We start from the raw sequence: 13,325 nt of genomic DNA on the forward strand, positions 1-13,325 counted from the left end.
GGGGCTCAATCCCAGGACCCCGAGATCATGACCCAAGCTGAAGGCAGAGGCCCAACCCACTGAGTCAATCAGGAACCCCTAAAATTTTTTTAGAAGAAAAAACTCTATGTGTATACAAAAAATAAAGTTATATACAATGAAGGATAAAATATGAGTATAATAATGAAGGTTCAAAAAATTTTTTTATAGAAAGGTATTGTTAAGATAAACTAGTTAAGAAATGTAAAAGAGGAAAAAGTAACATTTGAAAAAATTAGAATAAGAAAAAAATTAAAAAAATTTAATTAACTTTGAAAAACTAATGAATCATGGGGAGAAAGCCATGAGTTCCATGCTTTGCTTTCCCCTCTTCTGGAATTCTGCTGTTCTCCTTGATCAGTGAGTTTGGTCTTGACTGGTTATTCTTGCTGATCTTCTGGGGGAGGGATGTGTTGTAGTGATTCTCAAGTGTCATTGCGTGAGGCAGAACTGCACTGCTTTTGCCAGGGGTCAGGCTAAGTAATCTGCTTGGGGTTGCTCTCAGCAGCTTTTGTTCCTTGAATGTTTTCCATAGAGCTCTGGAGGATAGGAGTGAAAATGGCAGCCTTCCAGTCTAGCCCGGATGAGCCAAGAGCTCAGGGCCCCACTCATCAGTGCTTCTTGGAGAGAAGTGCTCAATCACTCCCATCTTTTTGGCCTCCAGCTGCACTCCGAGCTCACCTGGCCTGTGACTGAATGTTTCTATCTCTGGCACACAGCCCTGTTTAGTCTCCAAACCCAGCACATCCCTGCTGTTCTTCCAAAGGGGGGGTCTCCCCAGATCTGCCACTTGTGGGGTCCCTACTCAAAGAGTAGTGGTCTGACTGTGCCACAGATCACAGTTTAAGGTATTCCCAAGCTGAGAGCTCACTCCTCTGTTCTGTCTCTGTAGCTGGTTTCCCCGTTCTAATTCTTGTGAGCTCTGCTACAGTCAGATACCCCCGATCCTTCTGTGACCTCACGGGACCTGAGACCATGCTGTCCCCGTGAGGACTCCACCCCCGCTTAGCCTCTGGAGTGATGTCCCTCAGTGAAGCAGACTTCTAGAAGTTATGATCTTGTGCTCTTGTTGCCCACTGTTTGCTGGGAGCTGGCCCCTCCCCACGCAGTCTATCTTCCCATCACTTTGGATTCACTTCTCCACAGGTCCTACCTTTCAGAAAGTGGTCGATTTTCTGTTTCTATAATTGCTGCTCTTCTTCTCTTCAATCTCCTGTTGGATTTGTAGGTGTTTGGAATGGTTTGATAACGCTCTAATTTTCTTTTTGCATCACTCCAAACAGCTGCTGTTGTTACACTGTTATTTGCCCTAATAAGATCAGATCCTCACATTATATACGCTCTCATGAAAGGATGTAAGACCTTTCTAGCACTGGCCAGAGTTGTAACTACTCAGAGCCTTGCTTAAAAGTCATTTCATCGGGGCACCTGGGTGGTTCAGTCAGTTAAGCATCTACCTTTGACTCAGGTCATGTTGAGCCCCACTGACATCCGGATCCCTGCTCAGCGATCTGTTTCTTTCTAATCCTCTCCCTGATCATGCTCCACCCACCCACCAAATAAATAAATCAAATATTTAAAAAGAGTTATTTCATCAGAAGTTACTTTTCTAACTCACTGATGAAGTCGCTCTGCTAATGATCCTTGGTAATCCTTTTCATAACACTTGTATTTTATATAATTGCATATTCCTTCATTCTGTTCATTCAGCAAATATCTATTGACCACATCTTATATGTTAGATAATGTTTCAGGGGCTCGAGGTATAATAGTGATACAACAAATACGGTGTTCTGTCCTTATGCCCTCACATTCTTGTGGGAGGGGATGGGGAATAAAAAACCAAACCAAACCATACCAAAACTATCAACAACCACAAAAAAACTGAGATGAAAATGAAAATAAATAAGGAATTAATATTAAAAGATCTATTATTTAGGAGAGACTAAGTTATGCAGTGGTAGCAAGTCCATAATTTCAATGCCTTAGCATGACAACATTTTATACTCATTAAAAATATGCTGTGGGTCTAGATGACTCTCTGGGCAAGCTCTCTTTAGTGCAGTGGATCTACAATCTGGGATGTATGGATCTTCAACCCCTTGGACTCAGAATGTACTCACCTTCATGATTGTCCCAACTGTGGAAGAGATCACCAAAAGCCAAAACTGGCAGTTGAGTTCCTTAACACAGAAATGGCACATGTCCCTTCTGCTGACAATCCTTTAGCCAGAACTAATCATATGGCTCCATTTATATGGGTTAGGCAAGGAAGCTAAGTGCTGTTACATGCTTGAAAGGAGAGGAGAAGCAGGTGTGGGTGAGTATCCAAAGACTTTCCTGCAAAAGGTAATGCTCTTGGGAAAAAAGCAGAGCAGAATGAGAGGCATTTGTTGTGCTTGGAGTGGATTGCACTTTAAATGGGGTGATTGATTTAGGTCTCACTCACAAGTTGACTTTGAGCAAAGATTTGAAGGAAGAGAAAGAGTGAGCATGTCCATATTGTTGGAGAAAGGCATTCTAGAGATTGAGAACAGCCAGTACAAAGTTCTCAAGGACAAAACATACCTTATATATCCAAGGGAGACCAAGAAGATCTATATGGTTACTCCTTAGTGAAGAGGAGAAAGAAAATATAAGCTAGATTGGAGAATAGTGGTAGAGGTGGCGATCAGATGACATAGGACCTCAGAAGCCATTTTAAGGACTTCATGTATGTGTGTGCACGTATGCACACACACATACACACACACACACACACACACACACACAATTTTACTACTTTATTGAAGCATAGTTTACCTACCATAGAATCAATACTCCTTAAGTTTATAATTCAATGGTTTTTAGTGTATTTACCAAGTTAAGCAGTCATTATCATGATCAATTTTAGAACATTGTCCTCATCTCATGAAGAAACCCCAAACCCCTTAATAATACTCTCCATTCCCCAACAACCTTCCCAGGCCTGTTTCTATAGATTTCCCTATTCTGGAAATTTCATATAAATAGAAGCATATAGTACATTGGCTTTTGTGACTAGCATCTTTCACTTAGCATAATGTTTTAACGTTTATCTATGTTGTAGCATGGAAGAGTGCTTTGTTTCCTTTTATGGGCAAATAATATTCCATTGTATGTATATATCCCATTTTATGTAACTATTCATCAGTTAATAGCCTTTGGGTTGTTCTCACATTTTGGCTCTTGTGAAAGATGCTGCTATGGATGTTCATGTTCAAGTTTTCTTGTGGATGTATGTTTTCATTTTTCTTGTGTATATTTGTAGGAGTGGAATAGCTGAGTCATATGGCGACTCTATGTTTAACCCTCGAGGAGCTACTAGACTGTTTTTCACAGTAGCTATAGTATTTTACATTCCCACCAGCAGTGAATGAAGTCTCTAATTTTCCACATTCTCACCAGCACTTCTGGTTTTCTGTCTTTTTGGGTTCCAGCCATCCAATAGGTGTGAAATTGTATCTTGTGTGGTTTTGACTTGCACTTCCCTGATAACTGACGATGTTGAGTATCCTTTCATGTGCTCATTAGCCATTTGTACATCTTCCTTGGAGAAATGACTATTTAGATACTTTGCCCATGTGTTCATTGAGTTGAGGACTTGAGAGAAATTGGGAGCCACCAGTTTTGAGCAGACGAATGAAATAATCTGACTCATGGTTTTAATGGGATTACTTCACCGTGTTAAGCACTGCAGGGACTGTAGGGAGGGAAGGACATAACTAGTGAAAAGCATATGGCAGTAATCCAGCTGAGAGATTATTGTGACTTTGGGGTCATAGCAGTGGACTCCGTAAGAAATATTTGGATTCTGGATATATTTTGAAGGTAGAGCTAGCAGGAGTTGTGGACAAATTGGATGTAAGGCAAAGGAAAAGAAATGAGTCAAAGGGGACTCCAAAACTTTGGCAAGAGCATCTGGAAACCATTGCAATGAGAAAGACTATACACAACAGGTCTGGAGAGAAATTGAGTTCAGTTTGGGTTTTTGGTGGTGGTGTTAGCATTCCTTCCTACAGTTCAAGCTCCCCAAGGTTGGGGGCACCATCCCTGTCACATTCATTACACCATCCCCAGCAGGGAGCAGGTTTCTGGCATAAATAAATAGATGAACAAATCATGATTATAAAGACAAGCACCATGTATTTTTTAAAAACTGAATTTAACAGGTTTTTATTTTTTCAAAAAAATTGATTAATTTCATATTTATCCAATTTTCTTTTAGTTCCTTATTCAAATTATTCATTCTTTATTATGTCATGCTCTAGAGCATGCTTTCTAGCCAGACAGTTCTGAGCATTTGCCTACCTAGTACCGATATTACATGGGCACATTACCTAATTGCTTTGAGCCTCAGTTTTCTTTATACATTAGGAATACTGATATTTATAAGAGCTCTCAAAGTATTAAATAAGACTATTTAAAAAGCCCTCAGCCCAAAATTTGACACATGAAAGGAACTCCCCACATGATTTCTCTTTGTTTTTTTTTCCCTGTATGTATTTATGTTCACATATATACATCCACATGCAGAGACAAAATGCAGATTGGATGGAATGTATATTTAACACTTAGTGTCAAAGCTATATATTTCATATAATATTAAACTATTTGTTGTCCCAAGCAATATTTTGTTTTATTCTTACAGCAAATGCAGAGAGAAAGTGATGGGATTTAGAGCCAAAAGCTTGGGGTTTGAACCCCTAATCTACCGTTTATGACGTATGAGGCTCATTATCTTTAAGGTTCCATTTCTTACCTGTAAGATGGTAACAAGAATAACTATACTCACCTTATATACCTAATAGGGTTAAGGGGAGGATAAAATGGGATTTCTATAATAGTGCTGGTAATATTACACAAGTCTTCGTTCAATGTTATATGTTAAAATATTTAAGTGATTCTTATCACTCTTCATGACCTTTTATAATTTGTTTTTTGTTTTTGTTTTTGGTAGATATTTTAAGAAAGATATCTTAATCAGTGAATCCAGAGAAAATAGGAAAAGCACAAAGAAACACAGTGTCCAATAATCTGTTAAAATGTCTATAGCAACAAAATAATAAAAATCTAGGACATGACTTTAATAGAGGCAATGGTGTGGAACCCACAGCATTTTTCCTGGGTTTTATTCAATGACATGTCAGACTCATTATGTTTGATTCATTGGGTTTCAGTGTCTGAAGCTGAGGACTGCACTTTCTACAACCAATTGTGAAAGAACAAAAGATGGTACAAAAGGATAGCTCAGCATCTTCCCTGCCCAAAAGTACAGGTCACTGAGAGCACTTTAGTGTTGGGAAGTGCTGGAGACAATGCAGTTCTGGCCTTGAAGTTCATCTGTTTATATCTGAGGTACATAGTACAGAGTTTGTGTTCAATAATGGATATTTGTTGATAAATTCCACTCATTACTTCCTTGATATTTGATCTGGGGACATTGTTTTTCATGTGGGAAGTGTGGGAATGGGGAAAGCAATCAAGCAGATATAATACACTGATATCCATACCTTACTTTGAAATGCATCAAGAAGTCAAAGATAAATTGATGGAAGGAAGGAGGGATGGATAGATGAAGAGATATGTGATAAAGCAAATGTTGCAAAATGGTAATTGTGGAATCTAGATGGTGGGTGCTTGGGTGTTAACTGTACCATTTTGTAAACCTTTATTCTTGTTGGAATATCTTTATAATAAAAAATATTTATAAAAGCAAAATGAAACTACAACTAGACTGTAGAGGGACCAATAAACTTGCTGGTTCTTTGGTGCTTTAAGAATTGTGGTACAACAAACTAGTGCCTGCAAAAGAGTGAGTAAATATGATGTTGCTCTTAATGTTTTTTACTTAGTGTAGCAGCTAGACAAGACTAGGTATATGGTGTAACAAATTAATCCCTAGGTCTTAGTCACTGATTGGTTCTACCATTTGTAATGTCGCCAATCTTAGAGAGGGAAGAAAGCATGGAGAGTCACAATATAGCTTTCAAATGCAGGGAAATCTAGTCTTCTATGTGCTTAAGGAGTAGAGGAGAAGCTGGTATTGGTTAACACCAGTGATGTCTTTTATAATGAGACTGAGCATGAAGTGGAGAAGTTAATGCCCATTACTTCTTTATACTTCTTACTTCCCAGTGACAGGTACAAATTTTCATGACCATAAATCCAAAATCTATGTAGAACTGGGAAACATAAGACCTAAGGGAATTAATGATACACACCAACACATTGTAGGGGTTCCAATATGCCCCTTATCTGAATATCTAGATTATGTGTTGTCCCTTCCAGTGTTCTCAGAATTTATCATTAAGTTAAAAAGATCCAGCAGTTACTTTGAGCCTGAATTTCTCTACCATCATATGGGAAGTAATGGACAAAGATCCTGTCCTCAGGCCATAATAATCCAGAAGCTAATGGGCATAAAATTAAAGAATAACTTTTACAGATTCAATTAAAGGCTTAATTGTAGACACTGTGAATAAAATAGGGAGAATATTATAGCGATAGTTCACCAATAGTAATAGTGACAGCAGCTAATGCTAACATGTGTCAGGTAATATCTTGAGTCCTTTCTAAATATCACCTCATTGAATGTCCCCATCAACCTGATGAGGTCAGAGCCATCACTGACACAACTTCATGGAGAAGCAGTGACTTGAGTTGTGTTGCTGAAGGAGGTTGGAATTGACAAGAAAGAGGATATGGAAGGAGATCCAAAGGAATTACTCCAAAGGAATTATGTACATCAAGTTACAGACGCCTGAACAAACAAAGGATGGTCTAAATACAGCCCAAGGTCTGGGAGGGAAAGGAGTTGTGTCAGCTGTGTACGTCGAGATCGTAGGGACCTGGAGAATCATCGAAAGTTTCAGTTTTCTGTTTTTTTTTTTCTTCCTCCTTTGGGGATGTTTTCCTATTATCCATAAAAATCATAGGGATCCAGATTGAAACAGAGCATACAATTTGATGGTAATATTGTAAATCATGTCTGGAGCAATAGAAAAAATGGAAGGATAAACAAATAGCCATGAAACCATGCTATGTGACAACTCTAATTTTGCCTGACTCACTAAGAAGTGGGAGTAGAACTGTAGCAAAATCAGTCAAAACATACCCTTGTCTGAGGAGTTTAGGTTAACTACAGTGTTTAGAGGGCACAGTTTCTAAAATCGCCCTCAATTTCCAACACCAAGTGTAAGTTGATGGGTTTCCCAAACCACCCTTCAGCTCAATAATTTGCAATAAAGACTCACAGACCTCACTGAAAGCTGCTATACTCATGGTTATGTTTTATTACCATAAATAGATTAGAATTAGCCAGAAGAGATGCATAGGGCAGAGACCAGGGAGGTTCTAGATGTGAAGTCAGGATGCAGTACTTCCTAGAACTGATATGAGACGCCATGTATAGTGTATTACCAATCCAGGAAGCTCACCCAAGCCTCAGGATCAAGCTTCACTGGAACGTCATCGCATATTACTATCAGCTTATTGGCTTTCTTTTGGTACGTGCCTGCATGGTAAATCTTTCTCCATCCTTTCAAATGATCTGTTTTCTTATATTTAAAGTAAGTCTTTTATCCTTTATTTTTTTTTTAAAGATTTTATCTATTTATTTGACAGAGAGTTCACAAGTAGGCAGAGAGGCAGGCAGAGAGAAAGAGGAGGAAGCAGGCTCCCTGCTGAGCGGAGAGCCCGATGCCAGGCTCGATCGCAGGACCGCGGGATCATGACCTGAGCCGAAGGCAGAGGCTTTAACCCACTGAGTCATCCAGGTGCCCCTATCCTTTATGTTTTTTATCCAGAATGCAAATCTGTCTTTTAATTGAAATATTTAGTTCATTATTGTTTAAGTTAGGTGCAAGCCTACCATTTTACCATTTATTTTATTTTTAGTTTGATCTTTGTTTCTTTTTGTAAAATTTAATTTAATTTAATTTTTTTTTCAGTGTTCCAAAATTCATTATTTATACACCATACCCAGTGCTCCATGCAATACGTGCCCTCCATAATACCCACTGCCAGGCTCACCCAACACCCTACCTTCCTCTACTCCAAAACCCTCAGTTTGTTTCTCAGAGTCCACAGTCTTTCATGGTTTGTCACCACCTCCAATTTCCCCCAACTCACTTCTCTGCTCCATCTCCCAATGTCCTCCATGTTATTCCTTATACTCCACAAGTAAGTGAAACCATATAATTGACTCTTTCTGCTTGACTTATTTCACTCAGCATAATCTCCTCCAGTCCTGTCCATATTGATACAAAAGTTGGGTATTCATCCTTTCTGATGGAGGCATAATACTTCATTGTATATATGGGCCACATCTTCCTTATCCATTTGTCTGTTGAGGGGCATCTTGAGTCTTTCCACAGTTTGGTGACTATGGCCATTGCTGCTATGAATATTGGGGTACAGATGGCCCCTTCTTTTTTTAAAAATTATTTTTATTAACATATAATGTATTATTTGCCCCAGGGGTACAGATCTGTGAATTGTCAGGCTTACATACTTCACAGCACTCACCATATCACATACTCTCCCCAATGTACATAACCCAACCACCCCAACGTACATAACCCTCTTCACCCTAGATGACCCTTCTTTTTACTACATCTGTATCTTTGGGGTAAATACCCAGTTGTGAAATTGCAGGATCATAGGGTAGCTCTGTTTTTAATTTCTTGAGGAATTTCCACTCTGTTTTCCAAAGTGGTTGCACCAACTTTGCATTCCCACCTTTCTCCACATCTTCTCCAACACTTGTTGTTTACTATCTTGTTAATTTTGTCCATTCTAACTGGTGTAAAGTAGTTTCTCAATATGGTTTTGATCTGAATCTCCCTAATGGCTAATGATGATGAACATTTTTTCATGTGTCTGTTAGCCATTTGTATGTCTTGGAGAAGTGTCTGTTCATATCTTCTGCCCATTTTTTGACGTGATTATCTGCTTTTGTATGTTGAGTTTGAGGAGTTCTTTATAGATCTTGGATATCAGCCCTTTATCTGTAGTGTCATTTGCGAATATCTTCTCCCTTTCCATGAGTTGCCTCTTTGTTTTGTTGACTGTTTCTTTTGCTGTGCAGAAGCTTTTGATCTTAATGAAGTCCCAAAAGTTCATTTTTGCTTTTGTTTCCTTTGCCTTTGGAGACATGTCTTGAAAGAAGTTGCTGTGGCTGATGTTGAAGAGGTTACTGCCTATGTTCTCCTGTAGGATTTTGATAGATTCCTGCCTCACATTGAGGTCTTTTATCCATTTCGAGTTTATCTTTGTGTATGGTGTAAGAGAATGGTCAAGTTTCAGTCTTCTACACATAGCTGTCCAATTTTCCCAGCATCATTTATTGAAGAGCCTGTCTTTTCCCCCACTGTATATTTTTTCCTGTTTTGTTGAAGATTATTTGATCATAGAGTTGAGGGTCCATATCTGGGCTCTCTACTCTGTTACATTGGTCTATGTTTTTTTGTGCCAGTACCATGCTGTCTTGATGATCACAGCTTTGTAGTAAAGCTTGAAATCAGGAAATGTGATGCCTCCGGTTTTTTCTTTTTCAACATTTCCTTAGCAATTCAGGGTCTCTTCTGGTTCCATACAAATTTTAGGATTATTTGTTCCAGCTCTTTGAAAAATACCAGTGGAATTTTGATTGGGATGGCAATGAAAGTATAGATGGCTCTAGGCTATATAAACATTTTAACAGTGTTTATTCTTCTGATCCATGAACATGGAATGCTCTTCCATCTTTTTGTGTCTTCTTTAATTTCTTTCATGAGTGTTCTGTAGTTCCTCAAGTACAGATCCTTTACCTCTTTGGTTAGGTTTATTCCCAGATATCTTATGGTTCTTGGTGCTATAGTAAATGGAATCTATTCTCTAATTTCTTTCTATATTTTCATTGTTATTGTATAAGAAAGCAACTGATTTCTGTATATAGGTTTTGTATGTTTCCATATTACCGAATTGCTCTATGAGTTCTAGCAGTTTGGGGGTCGACTCTTGTGTTTTCCATATAAAGTATCATGTCATCTGTGAAGAGAGAGAATTTGACTTCTTCATTGCAAATTTGAGTACATTTTATTTCTTTTTGTTGTCTGATTGCTGTTACTAGGACTTCTAGTACTATGTTGAGCAAGAATGGTGAGAGTGGGCATCCTTGTTGTGTTCCTGATGTCAAAGGGAAGGCTGTCAGGTTTTGTTTCTGTATTGTTTATTTTGTGCCTCTTTGATGGTAATCCAATATTTTTGTTCCATTTTATCTTCCCTGTTAGCTCTTGAGTTAAGCATTTTTCTTCTTTAATTGTTATTTTATGTAGGGGTATGCAAACTTTTTCTGAAAAGAGCTGTATGGTAAATATTTTTAGCTTTGAGGGTCATATGATTTCTGTAGAAACTACTTACCCCTGCAAATGTCATATAAAAGATGCCATAGATAAAACTTAACCAAATAGGCAAGGCTGTGTGTCAGTAAACATTAATTTACAAGAACAAGTTGCTAGCTAGATTTGGCCCATGGGTCACTACTGCAGATTCCTGCCTTTTTTTTTTTTTAAAGATTTTATTTATTTATTTGAGAGAGAGAGAGAGAGAGACAGCAAGAGAGGGAACATAAGCAGGGGGAGTGGAAGAGGGAGAAGCAGTTTTCCCGCTGAGCAGGGAGTCCAATGTGGGGCTCAATCCCAGGATCTTGGGATCATGACCTGAGTCAAAGGCAGACACGTAATGACTGAGCCACCCAGGTACACCTTCCTGTAGCATCTTAAAGGCATTGTTTTATTGTCTTCTTGTTTCCAAGTTTCTGTTGAAAAATCAGTCACAAAATTATTTTATTATTTCAATGTGTTGTATCATTTTTTTCTCTCACATATTTAAAATTTATCTTTGGTGGGGTGACTGACTGGCTTAGTGGATAGAGCCTGCGCCTATTGATATCAGGATTGTGAGTTCAAGCTGCATGTTGGGCGTAGTTTACTTAATAAAAATTAAATTTATCTTTGGTCTTCTACAGTTATACTATGATATGCCTAGGTATGATTTCCTTTGTATTTATCCCACTTAGTATTCCTGACACATCTGAAATTTGTTGGTTTTATATTTTTATCAGTTTTGGAAATTTTCAGCCATCATCTCTGTAACTACTACTTCAGTTTCTTTACTTTCTCCTTTCCTTTGGGGACTCCATTTGTCAGATCATTTGTGTTCTGTATGTCTCTTACCATCTGTTCTATTTTTTTCCTTTATAAAATTTTGTGTTTTAATTTGAATATTTTTTAGTGATTTGTCTTTGAGTTTACTAATCCTGTTTCCTGCTTTGTCAAATCTGCTGTTAACATGTCTAATGAATTTTTAATTTTTATATTCCATTTCTCAGTTCTAGAATGTGTATTTGATTTTTTTTTTTACAGATTCCAATTATTTATTGAAATGGTCTGTGTTTTCATTCATTTTAATCATTGTTTCTCTCTCTCTTTTTTTTTTAACATGTTTATGTTTAAAATCCTTTCCTTATAACTGATATGTGTATCAACTGTGGGTTTGCTTGTAATGTTTATGTTTTCTCTTAACTGTCAGTCACTTTCCTTACCTCTTCACATGTCTCCTGAAAATTTTTTTTTTGTTAAATACAGGACTCCTTCTAGTAGAATTTTGTTTCTAAAGCACAAGATGCTGTGCGTGCTTTTACTTTGCTTTTTTATCTGAGCTCTGCTACCTCCCAAGATATCCCAAGACTCAGTAATTTTGTCACTGAGAAAACTGAGACATGGTCTTGGGATCCTCTAGATTCTAAGTCAATATGCCAGCCCATGGAGTGTCATGAAAAACTTTGCTTGTTTTTTTTTTCCCCCTTTCCTAAAGACTCTCTCTTCAAAAGCAAGCCCAATTCATAATCAATACTTAATCTCAGCAAGTGACTTCAAGGTAGAAATAGATATCAATATTAGCTCATATAAGAAGGACCCTATCCTTTGTTGTATTAAATTCATTTAGTCCTCTTTGCTTCAATACATATCTAATGTCTTTAATAATATGATTTTGCAATGGGAACAATAGCCTGCTTTTTAAAATTTATTTATTTATTTATTTATTTATTTATTGCCTGGTTATTGCAGTGGACCTGCTTCCACTCCTATATTCTACTCAGATCCAGAAGTTCGGAGAAAATATAAAGATAAAATAAGAGTCCTGAAGGTTTACCTTGTTAGACTGCTTTTAACTCCAAGACTCTGAGGGTTAATCTTCCTCTGACTTTAGGGATGTTTCTGTCATAAAATTTTGAGAACTGCCTCCATTGAGTCACTCAGCCTCACTTTTACATACGTATTTTGGGAATAATCAGGTCTATTTTGGTGTATGGTTTGTGTACAAAATTGGGAAATAACATAATGAAAGGTAAGAAGTTATAATAGTAAGAAATCTATAAATTATAAATCATCATAAAGATGTTAAGTGTCACAAATGTAATTGAACATATAAATCAAGTATGATTTCTTTATGCATATACTTACTTTTAACTACTGCTACAAATATAGTTTATTGGGTGAGAACAGAGATTAGACATAGTTTATGTGAGACTTGTAGAAGTTTAGGAAGATATCAGAGTTCTTTGCAATAAGTGTCATATCCATCTTAAAGCCCCCTCAAGCCTATCATGTTTTACAAATGATCAAAGTAGAACTTGCTTTAACATCAGCTCTTGGGCAACAACTTTATGTTACTGAGAGTGATAAAACTCTCCTAACTTTGCTAGAACATCGATTGCCTAGGGAGATCAAATTGGCTCTGAGAAAGTTTTGATTGCAATACAAATACACGAATATTTCTTGAGGACCCGTTGTGATTCCACCACTGTGCTGGGCCTGCTAGGTGCTCAGACACTCTGAGTAAACCCTGAGCCATTGTTTTAGCCTTGTTCTGCTTTGGCAACTGTTCCCCTTCCAGTTATTCCTCTTCAGAATCTTGTAGACTGCATCTCTACCTTGATCAAATTTGGCTGCTCATTTAGTGAAATAATTTTGATATTTGGTTTTTGAGATCAAATAGAATGAGTTGAGTAATTACAGTAACTTGTCTATAATGTCCATTTCTAGGAGTTCTTGATGTCATTCTCTTAACCTTTATTCTATTCAGTCATTTCTGGACGTTTTCTACTTTACGTGGCTCCCTCTCTACAAAGCATTTTTGTGTGTGCATGTATGTTGAAGAGAGGGGCTGATCGAATAGACCCTCAATAACTCAGATGAAAAACAATAACAATCTCTTGCATACTGAGTAGAGTACTATCGGAT

The 13,325-nt window shown here is 37.6% G+C and overlaps 2 long non-coding RNA genes across 2 annotated transcripts in view; one reads left to right on the top strand and one right to left on the bottom strand.

The window, feature by feature from the left end:
• LOC309848076 overlaps positions 1–13,325 on the top strand; it is an 81,964-nt gene that overhangs the window by 54,055 nt on the left and 14,584 nt on the right. The window lies entirely within an intron of this gene.
• Positions 10,630–13,325, bottom strand: part of LOC309848077 — a 29,842-nt gene continuing 27,146 nt past the window's right edge. Inside the window, exon 3 of the long non-coding RNA XR_014302812.1 lies at positions 10,630–10,837. This is a non-coding gene — a long non-coding RNA (uncharacterized lncRNA). The remainder of the gene's footprint in view (positions 10,838–13,325) is intronic.

Source organism: Mustela nivalis, assembly GCF_964662115.1.
Source record: "Mustela nivalis genome assembly, chromosome: 14".
Classification (NCBI taxonomy): Eukaryota; Metazoa; Chordata; class Mammalia; order Carnivora; family Mustelidae; genus Mustela; species Mustela nivalis.